We start from the raw sequence: 21,755 nt of genomic DNA on the forward strand, positions 1-21,755 counted from the left end.
AGCCCGACGTGGTTATGAGTATTTTATCACTTTCATTGACAATTTCTCTAGATATAGTTTTCTTTACCTAATGCAAAAGAAATCTGAAACATTGGAAAAGTTTCAGGAGTTTCATGCTTTGGCTCAAAACCAATTAGGTAAATCATTAAAGATCTTGCGAACTGATAGGGGTGGAGAAGGCGTGGACTATGAGGAAACTTTTAGTCCTATTGCCATGCTCAAATCCATCCGAATTCTTCTCTCCATAGCTGCTGCTTTCGATTATGACATCTGGCAAATGGATGTCAAGACTGCCTTCCTTAATGGGGTACTTGAAGAAACCATCTATATGGAGTAACCAGAAGGATATGTTCTTCCTGGGCAGGAAAAGAAAGTTTGCAAATTAAATAGGTCTATCTATGGACTTAAGCAAGCTTCTCGCTCATGGAACAAAAGGTTTGATGAAATCATCAAGACCTACGGCTTTCTTCAGAATGAAGATGAACCTTGTGTTTACCAACTCAAGGAAGACTAAGTAGTAGTGTTCCTGGTCCTTTATGTTGATGACATTTTGATTATTGGAAACAATGTCAAGAAAATAACTCACATCAAGGAATGGCTCAACACTCAATTCGATATGAAAGATTTGGTTGAAGCAGCCTATGTTCTTGGTATTCAGATTATCAGAAACCGGAAGAACAGATCTCTTCCTCTCTCTCAAACAACCTACATTGACAAAGTTTTAGAGAGATTGTCCATGAACAACACCAATAAGGCAAACATGCCTTCTAGATATTGTATTCGTCTATCTAAGGAGCAGTCTCCGACTGATCCTCAAGAGATAGAGGACATGGCGAAAATTCCCTATGCTTCTGCAGTTGGAAGTCTAATGTATGCAATGTTATGCACTAGACCTGACATCTGCTATGCAGTGTGAATCGTGAGCAGGTATCAGTCAAATCCAGGACAACAACATTGGAATGCAGTTAAGAATATTCTGAAATACTTAAAGAGTACAAGGAATCTTGTGTTAGTCTACAAGGGTGGTGCTTTAAATCCCATAGGCTACACTGATTCAGATTTCCTGGAAAGTCTTGAAGATAAGAAATCTACATCTGGGATGGTGTTTACTCTTGGGGGTGGAGTAGTGGTTTGGAGAAGTGCAAAACAAACCGCGATATCGGACTCGACTATGGAAGCTGAATACATAGCTGCAGCCGAAGCTGCTAAAGAACTTGTCTGGCTAAGAAAGTTCTTCACCAGTATAGGTGTTGCTCCTGGAATGGAAAAGCCTCTGGTCCTACTTTGTGATAATAATGGACTGATTGCTAATAGTAAAGAACCTTGAAGCCACAAGAGAAGCAAATATATTGAAAGGAAGTATCACATTATCAGAGAATACGTGGCAAGAGGGGATGTACTAGTTGAGAAAGTTGACACAGAGGACAACCTAGCTAATCCATTTACCAAAGTCTTGGCCGTTACAGCTTTTGAAAAGCACCGTCAGAATTTAGGATTAATTGATATGTACTGATTAGTTTTATATTAGTACAAGTGGGAGTTTGTTGGGTTTTATGTCCTAAATAAAACTCAATTTCAATGTAATCTATTTTATTCAACATCAATAAAGAAACATAAGTATTTTTCATTCATTTTGTGTGTTTTGGTTCACTTAATCATTTGCTTGTCTATTTGATTTATAAATTCATCTTAAACCCTTTTCACATACTTGATCCTGTTTATTGTGTTGTCAACACTTTGGAAAGTAAACATGACTATGTGAATAAGTTTCCTAGATTTATCAGACACAGGGTTTTACTGATATGATAATCGACAACAAGAGTCTACTAGCATTTGGAGAAATGCTATGTTCTTTCCAGAACATTGGTTAAAGTAAAGCTCAGGTGGGATGCATGGAGTATGCATTGGAAGGGACTGATATTGAAGTTTGACTTAGATTTACTAAACTTACTGTAAAATCTATTCAAGTCAATATCGCCTAGTTGATCCTAGATCAAATGTTCTTAATCCTGTTATGATTAGGCTCAATCTTGAAAGGCTATTCGTGTTCTTTGATTTGTTAGTTAAGCCTACTTTTAGGTTAGGGTGATACGTACATTTTGGGAACACGGTAGTGCAATTGAGTGGGAGCGCTAACATAAACATGGAATCTATAGCTTCTATCTGGCGAATAGTAAGCAAAGGATGATCTCCTTCGAGCTTGACCAAACGAACATAAATGGTGGAGTACTCATTTCACACAAGCTGAAATATCATTTATACGGGGCCAATTATGTTAAGGATAAAATACATAGTAGGGTGTAACGGTAATCTAATCCCTTTACAGTGTAGATCATTCATATAGAGGATCATTGATCAAATTAGGATTATAACAATTGATAACTAATGATGTGTCTATATGGTGGAACATATAGAGCATTTTATATACTGAGAGTGCAATTCTAAGTTCTATGCGTGGATTCAACGAAGAATTAATAAGTTAGTGAATTTTAGTAATAAATTCTTGATCTACTTATTGGAAGCTCAGTTATATAGACCCATGGTCCCCCCACTAGTTGAGATAATATTGCTTGTAAGACTCATGTAATTGGTTTTGATTAATCAATTATAATTCTCAAGTTAGACTATGTCTATTTGTGAAATTTTCACTAAGTAAGGGCGAAATTGTAAAGAAAGAGTTATTAGGGGCATATTTGTTAATTATGATACTTTGTATGGTTCAATTAATAAATATGATAAATGACAATATTACTTAATAATTATTTATAGTTATTAAATAGTTAGAATTGGCATTTAAATGGTTGAATTGGAAAATTGGCGTTTTTGAGAAAATCATATACAAAAGTGATAAAACTGCAAAATTGCAAAAAGTGAGGCCCAAATCCAATAAGCCATGGCCGGCCACTTTTTTAGCTATTATCCTCTGATATTTTCATTATTTTAATGCCAAATAATTCAAACCTAACCCTAGTGGAATGCTATAAATAGGTAGTGAAGGCTTCAGGAAAATTACACTTCTCATTCCGAAAAACCTGAGCCTCTCTCTCTACCTTTGGTCGCCACTCTCTATCTCTCTCTTCTTCCTTAATGTTTCGAAACCGTTAGTGATTAGAGTAGTGCCCACACACAGCAAGCAATACCTCAATCATAGTGAGGAAGATCGTGAAGAACGGTTTTCAGGAAAAGGAGTTTCAGCATCAAAGATTCAGAGAAATAGATCCAGGTTCAGATCTTGATAATACTCTGCGACAGAAAGGATACAAGGGTTAGAGATCTGAACGGAAGGATTCATTTAATTTCACTGCACCCAATGTAAGGTTTCCTAAACTTTATATGTGTTTATGTCATCGTTTTAGAAAGTTCATATTTATGGTGTTAATCAACATACTTGTGAGTAGATCTAAGATCTTGGTAAAATAATTTCCAACATATAGTTTAGCTTAGAATATAATTCATTAAACTATGTTTTTCTTAAATGAATTCCAAAATAAATGAAATTAATTATGTTGCTAATCAATTTTATTAGGTTAAACTAATTTAATTAACCTACTACAGTTATCCAAATCAGGCAAATGGGCCTTCACAATCAGGGTAGTTCATGTGAGGGGGAGCTGGGTTCAGTATGTCGTACCCACTTCTATGGCCCCCAACTCTGACACAAGGCCCAAAAGAGAGGAATTTAACCTTAAAATGAACAAATGTTATTAATTGAATAGGCCCAAAAACTAAATGGGCCTAAATAAAATCTATCAAAAACTATGATATTTTATTTAGCAACAACAACCTATATGCATCTATAACAAAATTAAACATATAGGCTCACACAGGCACACACTTGGATGGATCCTATCATGTTGCTAGGTCATACACAGATGAAAGAAGATTGTAAAATTTACCTGTTACAAATTATTTACTTGACCTATTGACAATTGAACCATGGGTTAAAATCAGATCATTGGATCTGTCAACAAGTTAATCATGGCAATTTATATCAAGCAATAATAGGTTTTATAAAACTTACAAACAAGCTAAAACACATACTCCTGTAACAAGATGAATTGGATAGTTGGATGTAGGAATTACTTAATTTTAAATAATAATTTTCGAAAATATTTAAATAATTAAAAAAAATTCGGTATTTAAATAAAATAAAATAATAAAAAAAAATTAAAATTAAACCTACAATTTTTGAAAAAGTAGGTTTCAACTAGCCTAAATATCATTTCAAAATAATTGCTAACCACCTTTTAAATTTTTAAATTTATTTTATAAATTAAATATAAAATAAAAAAAATATTTATTTTTTCAGATTTTATAATTTAATTTAAATAAAAATAACAAAAAAAAAATTTAAAAGTTAGCAAAATATCTTACTTCTATATAAAATTACATGATTATAGTAATCTTATTTTAAATTTAAATAAGGTCAAATAATTTAAAAAAAATAATTTAAATTTTAAAAAATAAGATAAAATAATCAAATTTAAAAATAAGATATAAAATCAAGCAATAAGATAGATTCTTACTTGTTTTTCAAATTTAAATTACACTAATATCTAAAATTAAATTTAAAAAATTCAAATTAATTTATTTCTGATATTAGATATGAAAATTGAAAAGTAAAAATCAAAATACAAAACTACACAAAAAATCAGAAGTTAATTCCATGGAATACAATGAAAAAACGAAGAAAAATGAAAAAATTGCGAGCTGTACGGACAGTATGCGCGCACATGGTGCAGTGACACCATCCCGATATTTTTTGAAACTTCAAAAAATCATAACTAATTCAAATAAAATCGAAATTGAGTTCTGTAAAAAATTAAATTGCTTAATATTTTCCATTCTATCCAGTAAAAATAATTCCAGAAATAGATATTCAATTATTTTTCACGAAAATTCACAAACATCATTCAATCATCATACAACACACAAAACAACATGATACCATCCAAAACACAAACAAATCGTTTGAAGTCCAAATTTCTTGCAAGAAAATCAATTAACATGGCTCTGAGGCCAGTTATTGAAAATTATTTTACCAGAACCTTAGATCTACTCACAAGTATATTGATTAACACCATAAATATGAACTTCTAAAACGATTATAAATTAAACACATATAAAGTATGAGAAACCTTACATTGGGTCCAGCGGAATAAAATGTGTCCTTCCATTTAGATCTCTAACCCTTGTATCCTTTCTGTCGTAGAGTATTATCAAGATCTGAACCTGGATCTCTTTCTCTCCTTTCTTTAGTGCTGAATCTCCTTCTTGTTGAATGTCTTTCTTCACGATCTTCCTCACTATGATTGAGGTATCACTTGCTGTGTGTGGGCACTACTCTATCACTAAGAGATTCGAAATTATTCAAGGAAGAAGAGGGTATAGGTGGCGGCTAGCTTAGAGAGAGAAGGCTCAGGTTTTTCCTTTGAAGGAAACAAGATGTGAAACTGTATATCTCTTGAAGCCTTCACTATCTATTTATAGCATACCACATAGGGTTATGTTTGAATTATTTGGCATTAAAATAATGAAAATATCAGATTATAAAGCCTATAAAAGTGGTCGGCCATGGCATTATGGATTTGGGCCTCACTTTTTGCAATTTTGCAGTTTTATCATTTCTGCATCTCATTTTCTCAAAAACGCCAATTTTCAAATTCAACCATTTAAATGCCAATTCTAACTATTTAATAACTATAAATAATTATTAAATAATATTTTCATTTATCATATTTACTAATTGAACCATACAAAGTATCATAATTAACAAATATGCCCTAAAAACTCTTTCTTTACAATTTCGCCCTTACTTAGTGAAAAATTCACAAATAGACATAGTCTAATTTGAGAATTATAATTGATTAATCAAAACAAATTAAATGAGTCTTACAAGTAATATTATCTCAACTAGTGGGGGGACCATGGGTCTATATAACCGAGCTTTCAATAAGCAGATCAAGAATTTATAACCTAAATTCACTGACTTATTAATTCTTCGTTGAATCCACGCATAGAACTTAGAATTGCACTCTCAGTATATAGAACGCTCTATATGTTCCACCATATAGACATGTCATTAGTTATCCATTGTTATAATCCTAATTTGATCAATGATCCTCTATATGAATGATCTACACTGTAAAGGGATTAGATTACCGTAACACCCTACAATGTATTTTATCCTTAAAACACTTAACCCCGTATAAATGATATTTCAGTTATGTGAAATGAGTACTCCACCATTTATTTTCGTTTGGTCAAGCTCGAAGGAAATAATCCTTTACTCTCTATTTGCCAGATAGAAGCTATAGATTCCATATTTATGTGAGCGCTCCCACTCAATTGCACTACCGTGTTCCCAAAATGTACGTATCACCCGGACCCAAAAGTAGGCTTAACTAACAAATCAAAGAAAACGAATAACACTCTTGAGATTGAGCCTAATCATATCAGGATTTAGATCATTTGATCTAGGATCAACTAGGCGATATTGACTTGAATAGATATCACGGTAAGTCTAATAAATCTATGTCAAAGTTCAATATCGGTCCCTTCCGATGCATACTCCATGCACCCAACCTGAGCTTTACTTTAACCAATGCTCTGGAAAGAACATAGCCTTTCTCCAAATGCAAGTAAACTTTGTTGTAGATTATCATATTAGTAAAACCCTGTGTCTGATAAATCTAGGAATCTTTATTCACAGAGTCATGTTTACTTTCCAATGTGTTGACAACAAAATAAACAGGATCAAGTATTTGAAAAGGGTTTCAGATGAATTTATAAATCAAATAGACAAGCAATTGATAACATGAACCAAAACATACACAAATGAATGAAAAATACTTCTGTTTCTTTATTGATGTTGAATAAAATGGATTACATTGAAATGGAGTTTTATTTAGGGCATAAAACCCAACATAAAGCACTTCAGAGATCAAGCCTTAAAGAAGGCTAAAAGAGATGAGCTCCTGTCTCCCGTGTCCTGTAGCCGCTGTGTCAAGCGTTTCGACGACGGCGTCTATATGGCCTGGCAGACAAACGGCCAAAACATCAAGCTCGACTTCTATCCCAAGCCTGAGGAGGCTATTGCTAAATTTCGGGAGAAGAAGAAGAAACTCGATGCCATGCTTGAGGCGAAGTTGGGGCCTCGCCTTCCTCCTCGCGCTGACTAGGCCGCGGAATCCAGCCCAATTTGCCAAGATTATCTCTTCTTTTTTTTTTTTATTTATAGCTACTTTTCTTTTATTTAAGACAATCTTTAATTAAGTAGCTGCTTTATTTTCCAAGGGGAGACAATTATCTATGGCCTGTCCCTGGGCCCCTTGTATTGTATATATTATTATATTATTTTTTTTGACCTGCCCTTAGGGCCAGGATTTTTATATATATATATATATATGATCCTTTTTTATGCATATTTCTTTTTTGGACCTACCCTTTGGGTCAGGATATTTCTTTTTGACTTTGTTTTTACTTTGAGCCTGTTTTACATCTGTCCGTGCGGTATGCCTTAGTACCCCCCCTAAGTGACATGAAAACTTCGTTTTTAAGGCACTCAGTTTTATTATAAAATTTGGAGGTTGCATACACTTAGACGATACAAATCTTTTAATAAAGCCTAAGTTAACATATTTGGGTTGGTAATATTTTCGGAGGTGATCGGCATTCCAGGCCCTTGGCACAATGGTTCCATCCATCCTTTTTAGCTTAAAGGTTCCGAAGCCAATTTCATCCTCGATTTCATATGGGCCTTCCCAATTTGGCCCAAGTACCCCCACTCTGGGTTCTTGGGTGGCTGGGAATACTCTTCTTAAGACCATATCCCCAATAGTAAATTTTCTGTTTTTAACTTTGGAGTTAAAATATTTTGTCACCTTCTTTTGATAAGTTGCCATTCGTATTTGCGACTCGTCTCGGAGCTCTTCAACTTGATCCAGTACTTCGTGTAATAAAGCTTGGTTCGTAGCTGGATCATAAGTCGTTCTCCTGTGTGACGGGAATAACGTTTCTACCGGGACCATTGCTTCACAATCGTACGCCATTGAAAAAGGCGAGTGGCCGATCATGGTTCTTGGGGTCTTTCGGTAGGCCCATAACACTCTTGGCAACTCTTCGGGCCAGTTGTTTTTGCAGGCCAGTAGCTTTTTCTTCAGGGTGACCTTTAGAATTTTGTTGACTACTTCTGCTTGTCCGTTTGTTTGCGGTCTTGCCACCGCGGATAAGCTTTTAACGACTCCGTGTTGGTTGCAGAAGTCAGTGAATTCTTCGCAATCAAATTGCTTTCCATTGTCAGAGACTATTTTGTGAGGCAAGCCATATCGACACTATGTTTTTAATAACAAAGTCTAGTGCTTTTTTAGCAGTTGTAGTCTTCATTGGCTCAGCCTCCGTCCATTTGGTGGAGTAGTCTACTGCGACTATTGCATACTTTACCCCTCCCTTTCCTCTTGGCAGGGACCCAGACTGCGAACGGCCAGGGGCTAGTCATCAGGGTAATCTCATTGGGAGGAGCTCTCGGTATGTTCGCGAACCTTTGGCACGAATCACATTTTTGGACGTAGTCTATGCAATCTTTTTTCATTGTTGTCCAGTAGTACCCTTGTCTCAATATTTTCTTTGAGAGACTTGGTCCTCCTGTATGATCTTCACAGAACCCTTCATGGACCTCTGGCATAATTTGCCTAGCTTCAGGGTTCGATACACACCTTAAATAAGACATGCTGAGTCCTCTTTCGTAGAGAATTTTATCCATCATTACATAACTGTGAGCCTGATACTGAATCTTGCTGGACATTGCCCTTTCTTGGGGCAACTCACCTTTCGTTATGTATTCTATGATGGGGATCATCCAGTTGGGTTCTTGCCCAACCGTTGCTATGGCCTCTTTTATTTTGATGCTTGGCTCTACCAAGCGTTCCACGGGTACTACCCCCAGTTCCTCAATCTCACTGTCTAAAGCTAACTTAGCCAGACAGTCCGCATGAGCGTTCTTTTCCCTGAGGATTCTTTCTACGTTATAATCCGTGAACTCGTGGAGCAGTTCCCGGACTGTCGCCACATACGCGGCCATTCTTTCGCCGCGCGTCTGATACTCTCCCGACACCTGGTTCACGACCAGTTGCGAGTCGCTGTAGACTTCTTGTAAAGACCGGTTAGTTTAATTTGGAAATTAGCAGTTAATCATGTTTAATTATGAGAATTATTTATAGCTATTTAAATAATTATTTATACTGTTATTATTGAATTCTGAGAGGCATTTTATGTCATTTAGTAGTTTTCATAATTTTGCATTTTCCGGTGCCCGGTAACATGGAACTCGGTGTTTGGCTCAGTAAAATCACAACTTAGTATGTTAGTAGATTGGGACGGTTTATTAGACATTGGGAATGTCAGGAATGGCCGGGAATTTAGCATTTCCCAAAAATACCCCTTTAGTGTTATTTATGTGATTTTAGTGTGAAGGGGCAAAATGGTCATTTTGCTCCATTGTTAGTTTGTCTTTTTGTGGCTTAATAATTGGAAAATATATGTTTAATTATGCTTTTTGTTGGCTGAAGTAAAAGGGGTTAAGTTGCTTTTATTTCATTTATTCATAATTTCAAAACTTAGAAAAAAATAGAAAAAATTTCAAAGCTCTCTCTTTTCCTCTCTCTCTCTCTCTCGGCTGGTTTGGTGCTTTAGGGCTGAGGTTTCTTTGATTTTCAAGCTCTTCTGTTTTCAATCTAAGTGTTCTTCAAGAGCTTGGTAAGACCTTTGTATCTTACTCTTTAAGTTTCTTTAAATTTTGATGAAAAGGATGATGTTGCATGCATAGTTTAGGTTGTTGTTCTTGCTGTGATTTTTGTTGTTGTTTGCAGAGGATTAAGCATGTTTAAATGAGTTGAATTGAGCTGCTAGTAATGCATGATAGTTAGGTTGATTGAGTTATGGTTTTTCTATGCAAAAGCTTGAGTTTTCAAAGAGTAAATTGGAATTTTGGTGGCTGTAGTTGTTGCATGAGTTTAAGTTTGTTTTCTACAGTGTTTTTATGCATGCTTATGTCGTTCTAATCTAGGTTTGATGCTTGTTATGTTGCTTAGTCAAGTTTTGAGTTTAGAACTCAATCTTTGACCTTTAATGGTGAATTGAGTTTCTGTGTGTGAAGCTCGGTTTTGTTGCTTTAGAAATGTTCTAGGGATATATAAAACAGGTCTGGAAGGTTTGAGGTTAATTGGATTTGTTTTGGTTGAGTTATGAATTTTTGAGTTTCTGCCTGCGAGGAACCGGAATTCCGGTTGGACAACCGGTCTACCGGTTGGGTGATTTTCAGAAACCTTAGATTTCCTCGTTTTTATGTTATTTGGGGTATTGCCATGCTTTTTATCGATAGGGAAACTTTTAGTTCCTAGTTTAAGTCCCCGGGAAGTGATTTAGCGTATGACTTATAGTGTTGTGATTTTTATGGTTTAGGAGCACATGTCCATTGCGCGTATAGTTCCGGTCGAGTGGCCGACCAAGCAAACCTGAATTCGGAATTGAGGTAAGATTAGAATAACAGTATGCATATGTAGATTACATGTTTAGCATGCATGTTAGGAAGCTTGTTAGATTACATTAGATATGTATGTTGGCTTCGAACCATCTGAATGTGTCACATCGGTACAGGCTAGAGTATGACTAGCAGTTGGAGTATGACCAGTTTGACCAAGTATAGGCTGACACTGTATCACATCGGCACAGGCTAGAGTATGACTAGCAGCTGGAGTATGACCAGTGTGCCGAGTATAGGCTGATACTGAGGTTGGTGGTTCCGTACTATTTGACGTATCACATCGGTACAGGCTAGAGTATGACTAGCAGCTGAAGTATGACCTGTTCGACCGAGTATAGGCTCATACTGTAACACATCGGTACAGGCTGGAGTATGACCAGCAGCTGGAGTATGACCAGTTCAACCGAGTATAGGCTGTTACTTGTCAATAGTACCGTCCCTATGAACGTTGAGGACTCAGTATCGTGTTGGATACGGTAGTTAGGGTTATGGTCAGGGTATGGGCGTCTGATCATGACCAGGATTTATGTATGATTATTATTATGCTTTTCTTACTGAGTCTGTCGACTCACAGTGCTATGTTTATGTGTAGGTAAGGGCAAGGCTAGGGCTGATGGACCAAGAGCGAGCCGGTGAAGATTGTACATGTCGGGGCGGTTAGGCCTGGAGCGTACGATCATCGAGACAGCGAGGCTATTTTTGTAAGTAGTCGCTAGGCGACAAGTATTTTGTATAGACAGTAAACTTTTGTAAATGGTTTTGTAATCGGGATCCCGAGTATTTTGTATAAATATTTTACAAGTCTAATTAAAAAGCAAAAATTTTAATTAATCACGTTTTCCATAAACCTCGTTGATTAGCAACGAGCTGCACAGTATATTTAAAAATCACGTAATACGCCTATGCTAGTTAGGGTGTTACAATTTGGTATCAGAGCCGCCAGGTTGTCTTCCGAAGATCGTCACGACATGTACAATCATCATCAGCAGTTAGCTCGTTCTACAGTTCAGTAAGCTTTTATTGCTTTAGTAGTTTATTTAATTTTTTATGAAATAAGGAAAGCCTGATAGGAAGCATGTTAGTAGCCTGATAGTAGAATAGGCGCATGTTTCGTTTTTAATTTCCAAATTAAGCGGCATTAGTAAGCTCTCCTTGAACACGACTTGATACGCCAACTCTTGGTTTCGCAGGCGGTTCCGACTAGATGGACGCCAGTCAGACTACCAGGAGCCAGGGCAATTCAGTGGGGTCAAATCAGGGATAGGGAACTCAGTTTCCCCCGCAAGCTAGGGGCCGAGGTAGAGGTCCGAGGGGCAGGGCTCGTGGTCGGGGTGATGAGAACCCGCCACAGGCTGCCCAGGCTGCCCAAGCCGATCAGGGAGCCCAGAATTGGGAAGTTAGGTTTGCTGAAATGCAACCCAGAATTGAAGAACAAGACTTAGAGATTCGGAGACTGAGGCATCAGGGTGCTCCTGCAGTGCCTGTGCCAGAAGTTCCAGTGGCACCCGCCCCTTCTGCTCAGGCCAAAATAGTTGTGGCGGCTAACAGAATGGAACCTTTGTATGAAAGGTTTCGGAAGCAAGCACCTCCGGTCTTTCTGGGAGGTCCAGATGTGATGAAGGCCGAACAGTGGCTAACGGTGATCACCAGAATTCTGAATTTTATGGGTGTCACCGGGAATGACAGAGTGGTGTGTGCCACCTTCCAGTTCCAAGAAGACGTTCTGGTTTGGTGGGACATGGTGTCTCAGATCCATGACGTCACTACCATGACCTGGGAAAGGTTCCAGGAACTCTTCAATGCCAAGTATTATAACGAGGCGGTCAGAAGCGCCAAGAGGAAATAGTTCACCCACCTGACCCAGCGGAAGAATATGAGCGTGACAGAGTATACTACTCAGTTCGACCGGTTGGTGAGGTTAGCCTCGGGAATAGTGCCAGCTGACTTCAGCAAAAAGGAGAAGTATCTGGACGGGTTAAATGTGAAGATTAAACACGACTTGATGATCACCACCGACGACAAGACCACCTATGCTGAGATGGTGGAGAAGGCACTGCGAGCTGAGGGCACAGTTGGATGTATGTTGGAGTCTGCTAGTACTCCAGCGAGTGGCGGGGCTCCTACCCCTCCTGCATCAGGCTTTAGCAGGGGGAGTAGGGGTTCGGCCATGGACCAGAAGAGGAGAACATCCACTGCATCCGGTGGCTCGAGTCAGAACAAGAGGTTCCAGAGGAACCAGGGTAGAGGTAGTCGTCCTAATGGTGCAGAGACCAGGTTTTCTTATCCTGAGTGCCCCAGCTGCAAAAGGCACCATCGGGGTGAATGCAAAGGTCAGGGATGCTTTCACTGTGGCATGCCCGGGCACTTCAAGAGGGATTGTCCCCACCTCCGATCAGAGGCACCGAGGGCTCCGGCGATACCACTCCAGCTAGGGTGTTCGCCATCACTCAGGCTGATGCAAATGCCAGCCCTTCACTTGTAACAGGTCAGCTTTCAGTTAATAAGTCGTATTACTCAGTGTTGTTTGATTCTAGGGCTACACATTCTTATGTGGCAGCCAGAGTCTTTAGTAAATTGGATAGACCATATGATAGATATGAATCAGGTTTTGGAACCCTATTACCTGGCGGAGAGTTAGTTATCTCCAAAAGGTGTATTAGGTCTATGCCGATCAGAATAGATGGTAGAGAGTTAAGTGCTGACTTGATAGAGATGAGCTTAGTAGAGTTCGATATTATTTTAGGAATGGATTTCCTATCGAAATATTTGGCTAGTATTGATTGCAAGAGGAAGATGGTGATCTTCCAACCGGAAAGTGAAGAACCATTTGTGTTTGTTGGTTCAGTCCGGGGATCTCGAATCCCGGTGATTTTGGCCATGTCAGCTAGGGAATTATTGCATGGTGGATGCTTAGGGTTTCTGGCCGTGGTGATGGACACCACTCGGCCAGATACCATTTGGCCAGAGGACATCAAGGTGGTTCGGGAATTTTTAGATGTTTTTCCCGAAGAACTTCCAGGGTTACCACCTCAGCGGGAGATTGACTTCGTGATAGATTTTGCACTAGGGGTGGAACTAATTTCCAAAGCCCCGTATAGGATGGCTCCAGCTGAACTTAAGGACTTAAAGATTCAGCTCCAGGGGTTGCTTGACATCGGGTTTTTTCGGCCTAGTGTGTCACCTTGGGGAGGCCCAGTTTTATTCGTCAAGAAGAAAGATGGAACTATGAGGATGTGCATCGATTACAGAGAATTGAACAAGCTGACAGTGAAGAATAAATATCCATTACCTAGGATCGATGATCTGTTCGATCAACTTCAGGGGAAGATGATCTTTTTTAAGATTGATCTCCGCTCGGGTTATCATCAGTTGAAAATCCGAGAGGAGGACATTCCGAAGACGGCTTTCCGTACTAGGTATGGACATTATGAATTTCTGGTTATGTCGTTTGGACTAACCAATGCTCCTGCAGCATCTATGGATTTGATGAATAGAGTATTCAAGGATTTCCTCGATATCTGTGTGATTGTGTTTATCGACGACATCCTTGTGTACTCTCAGTCAGAAGAGGAGCATGAGTTACATCTTCAGATGGTACTGCAACGGCTTCGGGAACACAAGCTTTATGCCAAGTTCAAGAAATGTGAATTCTGGCTATCTCAGGTGTCCTTCTTAGGGCACATCGTCAGCCAAGATGGGATCAAGGTGGATCTCGGGAAGATAGAATACGTCAGGGATTGGCCGAGACCGAAGACAGTGACAGAAATTAGAAGCTTCTTGGGTTTAGCTGGGTATTACCGTAGGTTCGTGGAAGGGTTTTCAAAAATTTCAATGCCCTTAATCGAACTTACAAAGAAGAATCAGCGATTTGTCTTGTCAGACAAGTGCGAAGCTAGTTTTCAGGAGCTGAAGCAGAGGTTGATTACCGCTCCAGTGCTAGCTTTGCCTTCAGACAACGAGAAATTCGTAGTTTATTGCGATGCATCCAGACAGGGTCTGGGGTGTGTGCTGATGCAAGCCGATCGGGTCATCGCTTATGCCTCCCGTCAGTTAAAGGATTACGAACAACGATACCCGACTCATGATCTAGAGTTCGCCGCGGTGGTTTTTGCATTGAAGATTTGGCGGCATTACCTTTACGAAGAAAGGTGTAAAATCTATACCGACCATAAAAGTCTCAAGTATTTCTTTACTCAGAAAGATTTGAACATGAGACAGAGACGTTGGTTGGAATTAGTGAAAGACTACGACTGTGAGATTCTCTATCACCCTGGGAAGGCCAATGTAGTGGCCGATGCCCTGAGCAGGAAGGGTCCCGGGCAGGTAGCTAGCATGGTTCAGATCTCACCTCAGCTAGCAGAGGATATGGTTAGATCGAGCATTGAGTTTGTGGTAGGTCAGCTTCACAATTTAACGCTGCAATCTGATCTATTAGAAAGAATTAAAGCCGCTCAGATGACCGATCCAGAGTTAGTGAAAATCAGAGAGGAGGTTTTGGCTGGTCAAGCCAGGGACTTTTCAGTGTCAGACAACAGGATGCTTCTGTATAAAGCTAGAGTTTTTTTTCCGAATAGTGTGGAACTCAGGAATGAGATCTTTGAGGAGGCTCATTCTACCCCTTATTCTCTGCATCCCGGCACCACTAAGATGTACCAAGATCTTAAACCGTACTTCTGGTGGAGCGGTATGAAGAAGAATTTGGTGGAATTCGTATCGAGATGCCTCACTTGTCAGCAGATTAAGGCTGAACATCAGAGACCAACAGGGTTGTTGCAGCCTTTAACCCAACCTGAATGGAAGTGGGAAGATATCCCGATGGATTTCGTGGTTGGGTTACCTAGAACAACGGGCTTATTCGATTCCATCTGGGTAGTGGTGGATCGATTCACGAAATCTGCTCATTTTCTACTTGTTAGAACAACATCTACAGTGGATCAGTTGGCAGAATTGTACGTTAAAGAGATTGTTAGACTTCACGGGGTACCGAAGTCTATAGTTTCGGATAGGGATCCGAAGTTCACCTCCAAGTTTTGGCAGAGTTTGCAACGAGCAATGGATACAAAACTGAAATTCAGTACAGCATTCCATCCTCAGACAGATGGTCAGTCCGAAAGGACAATTCAGATATTGGAGGACATGTGACGAGCCTGTGTTATGGATTTTGAAGGCTCTTGGAATAAATATCTACCGTTGATAGAATTTTCTTACAACAACAGTTATCAGAGTACGATAGGGATGGCTCCCTATGAACAGTTATACGGTAGGAAGTGTAGATCTCCCATCCACTGGGTTTAGACAGGGGAGAGGAAGTACTTAGGTCCGGAGTCAGTGCAGCGGACCAATGAGGCAATAGAGAAGATAAAAGCTAGAATGCTCGCCTCACAGAGTAGACAAAAAAGTTACGCAGATCCGAAACGCAGAAATGTTGAGTTCCAAGTAGGGGACCATGTGTTTTTACGGGTATCTCCAATGAAGGGGATCAAACGTTTCGGGAAAAGAGTCAAGTTATGCCCTAGATTTACAGGACCTTTCGAGATTCTCGAGAAGATAGGTCAAGTGGCATACCGGTTAGCGTTGCCTCCAGCTTTATGAGTAGTTCACAACGTATTCCATGTCTCGATGTTGAGAAAATACGTTTCAGATCCCTCTCATATACTCAGTTATGAGAGCCTAGAACTGCAGCCAGATATGTCTTATGAAGAACAACAAGTGTAGATCCTGGATAGAAAGGATAAAGTCCTTCGGAATAAGAGCATAGCATTGGTCAAAGTTCTCTGGAGAAACAGTAAGGTGGAGGAAGCCACCTGGGAGCTAGAGTCAGATATGAGAGCTCAATATCCAGAGTTATTCAGGTTAGATTTCGGGGACGAAATCCTTTTAAGGGGGGAATAGTTGTAAAGACCGCTTAGTTTAATTTGGAAATTAGCAGTTAATCATGTTTAATTATGAGAATTATTTATAGCTATTTAAATAATTATTTATACTGTTATTATTGAATTCTGAGATGCATTTTATGTCATTTAGTAGTTTTCATAATTTTGCATTTTCCGATGCCCGGGAACATGGAACTCGGTGTTTGGCTCAGTAAAATCACAACTTAGTATGTTAGTAGATTGGGACGGTTTATTAGACATTGGGAATGTCGGGAATGGACGGGAATTTAGAATTTCCCAAAAATACCCCTTTAGTGTTATTTATGTGATTTTAGTGTGAAGGGGCAAAATTGTCATTTTGCTCCATTGTTAGTTTGTCTTTTTGTGGCTTAAGAATTGGAAAATATATGTTTAATTATGCTTTTTGTTGGCTGAAGTAAAAGGGGTTAAGTTGCTTTTATTTCATTTATTCATAATTTCAAAACTTAGAAAAAAATAGAAAAAATTTCAAAGCTCTCTCTTTTCCTCTCTCTCTCTCTCGGCTGGTTTGGTGCTTTAGGGCTGAGGTTTCTTTGATTTTCAAGCTCTTCTGTTTTCAATCTAAGTGTTCTTCAAGAGCTTGGTAAGACCTTTGTATCTTACTCTTTAAGTTTCTTTAAATTTTGATGAAAAGGATGATGTTGCATGCATAGTTTAGGTTGTTGTTCTTGCTGTGATTTTTGTTGTTGTTTGCAGAGGATTAAGCATGTTTAAATGAGTTGAATTGAGCTGCTAGTAATGCATGATAGTTAGGTTGATTGAGTTATGGTTTTTCTATGCAAAAGCTTGAGTTTTCAAAGAGTAAATTGGAATTTTGGTGGCTGTAGTTGTTGCATGAGTTTAAGTTTGTTTTCTGCAGTGTTTTTATGCATGCTTATGTAGTTCTAATCTAGGTTTGATGCTTGTTATGTTGTTTAGTCAAGTTTTGAGTTTAGAACTCAATCTTTGACCTTTAATGGTGAATTGAGTTTCTATGTGTGAAGCTCGGTTTTGTTGCTTTAGAAATGTTCTAGGGGATATATAGAACAGGTCTGGAAGGTTTGAGGTTAATTGGATTTGTTTTGGTTGAGTTATGAATTTTTGAGTTTCTGCCTGCGAGGAACCGGACTTCCGGTTGGGCAACCAGTCTACCGGTTGGGTGATTTTCAAAAACCCTAAATTTCCTCATTTTTATGTTATTTGGGGTATTGCCATGCTTTTTATCGATAGGGAAACTCTTAGTTCCTAGTTTAAGTCCCCGAGAAGTGATTTAGCGTATCACTTATAGTGTTGTGATTTTTATGGTTTAGGAGCCTGTAATCCACCACGCAGATAGTTCCAGTCAGGTTAACCGGCACACCTGAATTCGGAATTGAGGTAAGATTAGTATAACAGTATGCATATGTAGATTACATGTTTAGCGTGCATGTTAGGAAGCCTGTTAGATTACATTAGATATGTATGTTGGCTTCGAACCATCCGACTGTGTCACATCGGTATAGGCTAGAGTATGACTAGCAGCTGGAGTATGACCAGTTTGACCGAGTATAGGCTGACACTGTATCACATCGGCATAGGCTAGAGTATGACTAGCAGCTGGAGTATGACCAGTGTGCCGAGTATAGGCTGATACTTAGGTTGGTGGTTCCGTACTATTTGACGTATCACATCGGTACAGGCTAGAGTATGACTAGCAGCTGGAGTATGACCAGTTCGACCGAGTATAGGCTGATACTGTAACACATCGGTACAGGCTGGAGTATGACCAGTTTGACCGAGTATAGGCTGTTACTTGTCAATAGTACCGTCCCTATGAACGTTCAGGACTCAGTATCGTTTGGACACGACAGTTAGGGTTATGGTCAGGGGTATGGGCGTCTGATCATGACTGGGATTTATGTATGATTATTATTATGCTTTTCTTATTGAGTCTGTCGACTCACAGTGCTATGTTTATGTGTAGGTAAGGGCAAGGCTAGGGCTGATGGACCGTGAGCGAGCCGGTGAAGATTGTACATGTCGAGGCAGTTAGGCCTGGAACGTACGATCATCGGGACAGCGAGGCTATTTTTGTAATTAGTCGCTAGGCGACAAGTATTTTGTATAGACAGTAAACTTTTGTAAATGGTTTTGTAATCGGGATCCCGAGTATTTTGTATAAATATTTTACAAGTCTAATTAAAAAGCAAAAATTTTAATTAATCACGTTTTCCATAAACCTCGTTGATTAGCAACGAGCTGCACACTATGTTTAAAAATCACGTAATATGCCTATGCTAGTTAGGGTGTTACACTTCTACTCTTTTGGCCCCCACAACGTTTGCTAATCTCAGCCCTGCTATCAAGGCTTCATACTCGGCCTCGTTATTTGAAGTCGAAAAGTTGAACCGTAGGGCTGCCTGGAGTCGAAGTCCACTCGGAGATATCATTGCAACCCCCGCTCCGGATCCATTTTTGTTGGAGGCTCCGTCCACAAATACTTTCCATGCTGGGACCGACGGTGCCGGTATGTTCGCGGTTGCTTCGGCTTCATTAGATTCGGTGATGAAGTCTGCTAGTGCTTGCCCCTTTATGGATATATAGGGAACATAGTGTAAGTCAAATTGACTTAACTCCATTACCCATTTGAGGAGCCTTCCGGATGCCTCTGGCTTTTGTAGGACTTGCCAGAGTGGGTGATTGGTCAACACCTTGATTGGGTGAGCTTGGAAGTAGGGTCTCAACTTCCTCGAGGCCATTAGGAGGCAAAAGACCAATTTTTCAATGACGGGGTATCACGTCTCCGCCCCTATCATGCGCTTGCTGACGTAGTACACAGGATGCTGAGTTTTCTCCTCTTCCCGGACTAAGTCTGCGCTGACCGCGTGCTCGGAGACGGCCAAGTACAAAAATAAGTCCTCTCCGAGAACGGGCTTTGATAGGATGGGAGGCTTGGCCATGTGCTCCTTTAGTTTTTTGAATGCCTCCTCGCACTCGTCAGACCATTCAAACTTCTGACACTTCTTCAAGATGTTGAAGAAGGGAATGCACTTATCTGTAGACCGGGAGATAAAACGGCTCAAAGCCGCAACCTTTCCGGTTAGGCTTTGCACATCTTTGTGTTTCTTCGGGGATGGCATGTTCAGGAGGGCCTGAATTTTTTCTGGATTTGCCTCAATTTCTCTCTGACTGACAATGAAGCCCAAAAACTTCCCTGACTTAACCCCAAAAGTGCATTTCTTTGGGTTGATCTTCATTCCGTATCTCCGGACCACTTCAAAACATTCCTCTAAGTCGTCTGTGTGGCTATTGCATGCCTTTGACTTGACTAGCATATCGTCCACGTAGACCTCCATGTTTCGCCCCAGGAGGCCTTTCGACATCCGGTTAACCATTCTTTGATAAGTTGCGCCATCGTTTTTCAGTCCGAAAGGCATGACTAGGTAACAGTATACCCCCTTATCAATCCTGAAGCTAGTGCACTCTTGATCTGCTACGTGCATTTTTATTTGGTTATAATCGGCGTATGCATCCATGAAGGACAGTAGTTTGAATCTGGAGGTGGCTTCTACCATCTGGTCGATCCTGGGCAGAGGGAAGCAGTCCTTTGGGCAAGCCTTGTTTAGATCAGTGAAGTCTATACAAACTCGCAAGGTCCCATTAGGCTTCGGCACCGGGACCGGATTAGCCAGCCATTCCAGGTAGTATACATCCCAAATCATGCCGCTCGTTAATAGTTTGTCCACCTCTTTCTCTAAGGCTTCGGCTTTCAATGAGTCGAGGGGCCTCGTTTTTGCTGGACTGGCGGCATGTCCCGGTTGACATTGAGGACATGGGTGATGACGTGGGGAATTATGCCTGTCATGTCTTCTTGGCACCATGCGAAAATGTCAGTGGCACCCTTCAGCGTCTTTATTATCTTTTCTTTTTCCTCCGCGTCTAGGCTCTTTCCTAGCCGGAGTACTTTGGTGGGGTCGAGGTCGCACACTGATACTTCCTCGACGTCCTCCATTGGTTCTACAATTTTTTTGGATCCAACACGGGGATCCAACTCGTCTTCTTCAGCTATTTCTAGCTCAATAGTTTCGCAGACCATCAGCACAGGCAGGCGGGCAGCAACGTTATAGCATTGCCTCGCCTCCCCTTGATTTCCCCTCACAGTCTCTATCCCAGCTTCTTGGGTTGGGAATTTTAGGCACAAGTGCCGTATTGACGTGACTGCGCCGAAGTCTACCAAGGCCGGTCGGCCGAGGATTGCGTTATAGGCTGTCGGGCAGTCTACCACCACGAACGTACAATACTTGAAAGTGCACTGGGGTGTGTCCGGGCACAAGGTGACTGGAAGCCTCACTTTTCCCATCGGGATAAGCGTTGTTCCATTGAACCCGGTGAGTTCGGAACCACTTAGTGAGAGGTCTCGGTCCGTCAGGCCTATTGTAGTAAAGGCCTTTTTGAATAGCAAATTCACGGAACTCCCGTTGTCGATCACGACTATGGCCACCACCTTATTGGCAATGTGGGTCTCTATGACCAATGGGTCATGGTGATGAAAATGCACTGTCTTAGTGTCTTCCTCCGTTAATGTAATGTGTTGATCCATCAGTCGGGACCTTTGAGCTAGGAGTTGAGTAACTTTCGAAACCTCATCGTGTTTCACGATCCCCGCATACCGCTTCAGCTCCTTGCGGGTAGTTCCTCCGATATGGGGTCCTCCCGAGATCATGGCCACTCTCCCGTTAGGTCTGGGTGGCAGGCCGGTGTTGGGTTTTATGCCCTAAATAAAACTCATTTCAATATAATCAGATTTACTTATTAATATAGATCAGAAATAACATTTAATGTTGCATGGTTCACATGATTTATTTCATGATTATATGTATATAATGTATAAATTCATCTGAAACCCTTTTCACATACTTGATCCTGTTTATTGTGCCGTCAACACATTGGAAAGTAAACATGACTATGTGAATAAAGTTTCGTAGATTTATCAGACATAGGGTTTTACTGATATGATAATCTACAACAGAGTTTACTTGCATTTGGAGAAGTGCTATGTTCTTTCCAGAGCATTGGTTAAAGTAAAGCTCAGGTTGGATGCATGGAGTATGCATCGGAAGGGACCGATATTGAACTTTGACTTAGATTTATTAAACTTACCGTAATATCTATTCAAGTCAATATCGCCTAGTTGATCCTAGATCAAATGATCTTAATCCGGATATGATTAGGCTCAATCTCGAGAGGCTATTCGTGTTCTTTGATTTGTTAGTTAAGCCTACTTTTAGGTCAGGGTGATACGTACATTTTGGGAACACGGTAGTGCAATTGAGTGGGAGCGCTAG

Source organism: Cannabis sativa, chromosome 3, assembly GCF_029168945.1.
Source record: "Cannabis sativa cultivar Pink pepper isolate KNU-18-1 chromosome 3, ASM2916894v1, whole genome shotgun sequence".
NCBI lineage: Eukaryota > Viridiplantae > Streptophyta > Magnoliopsida > Rosales > Cannabaceae > Cannabis > Cannabis sativa.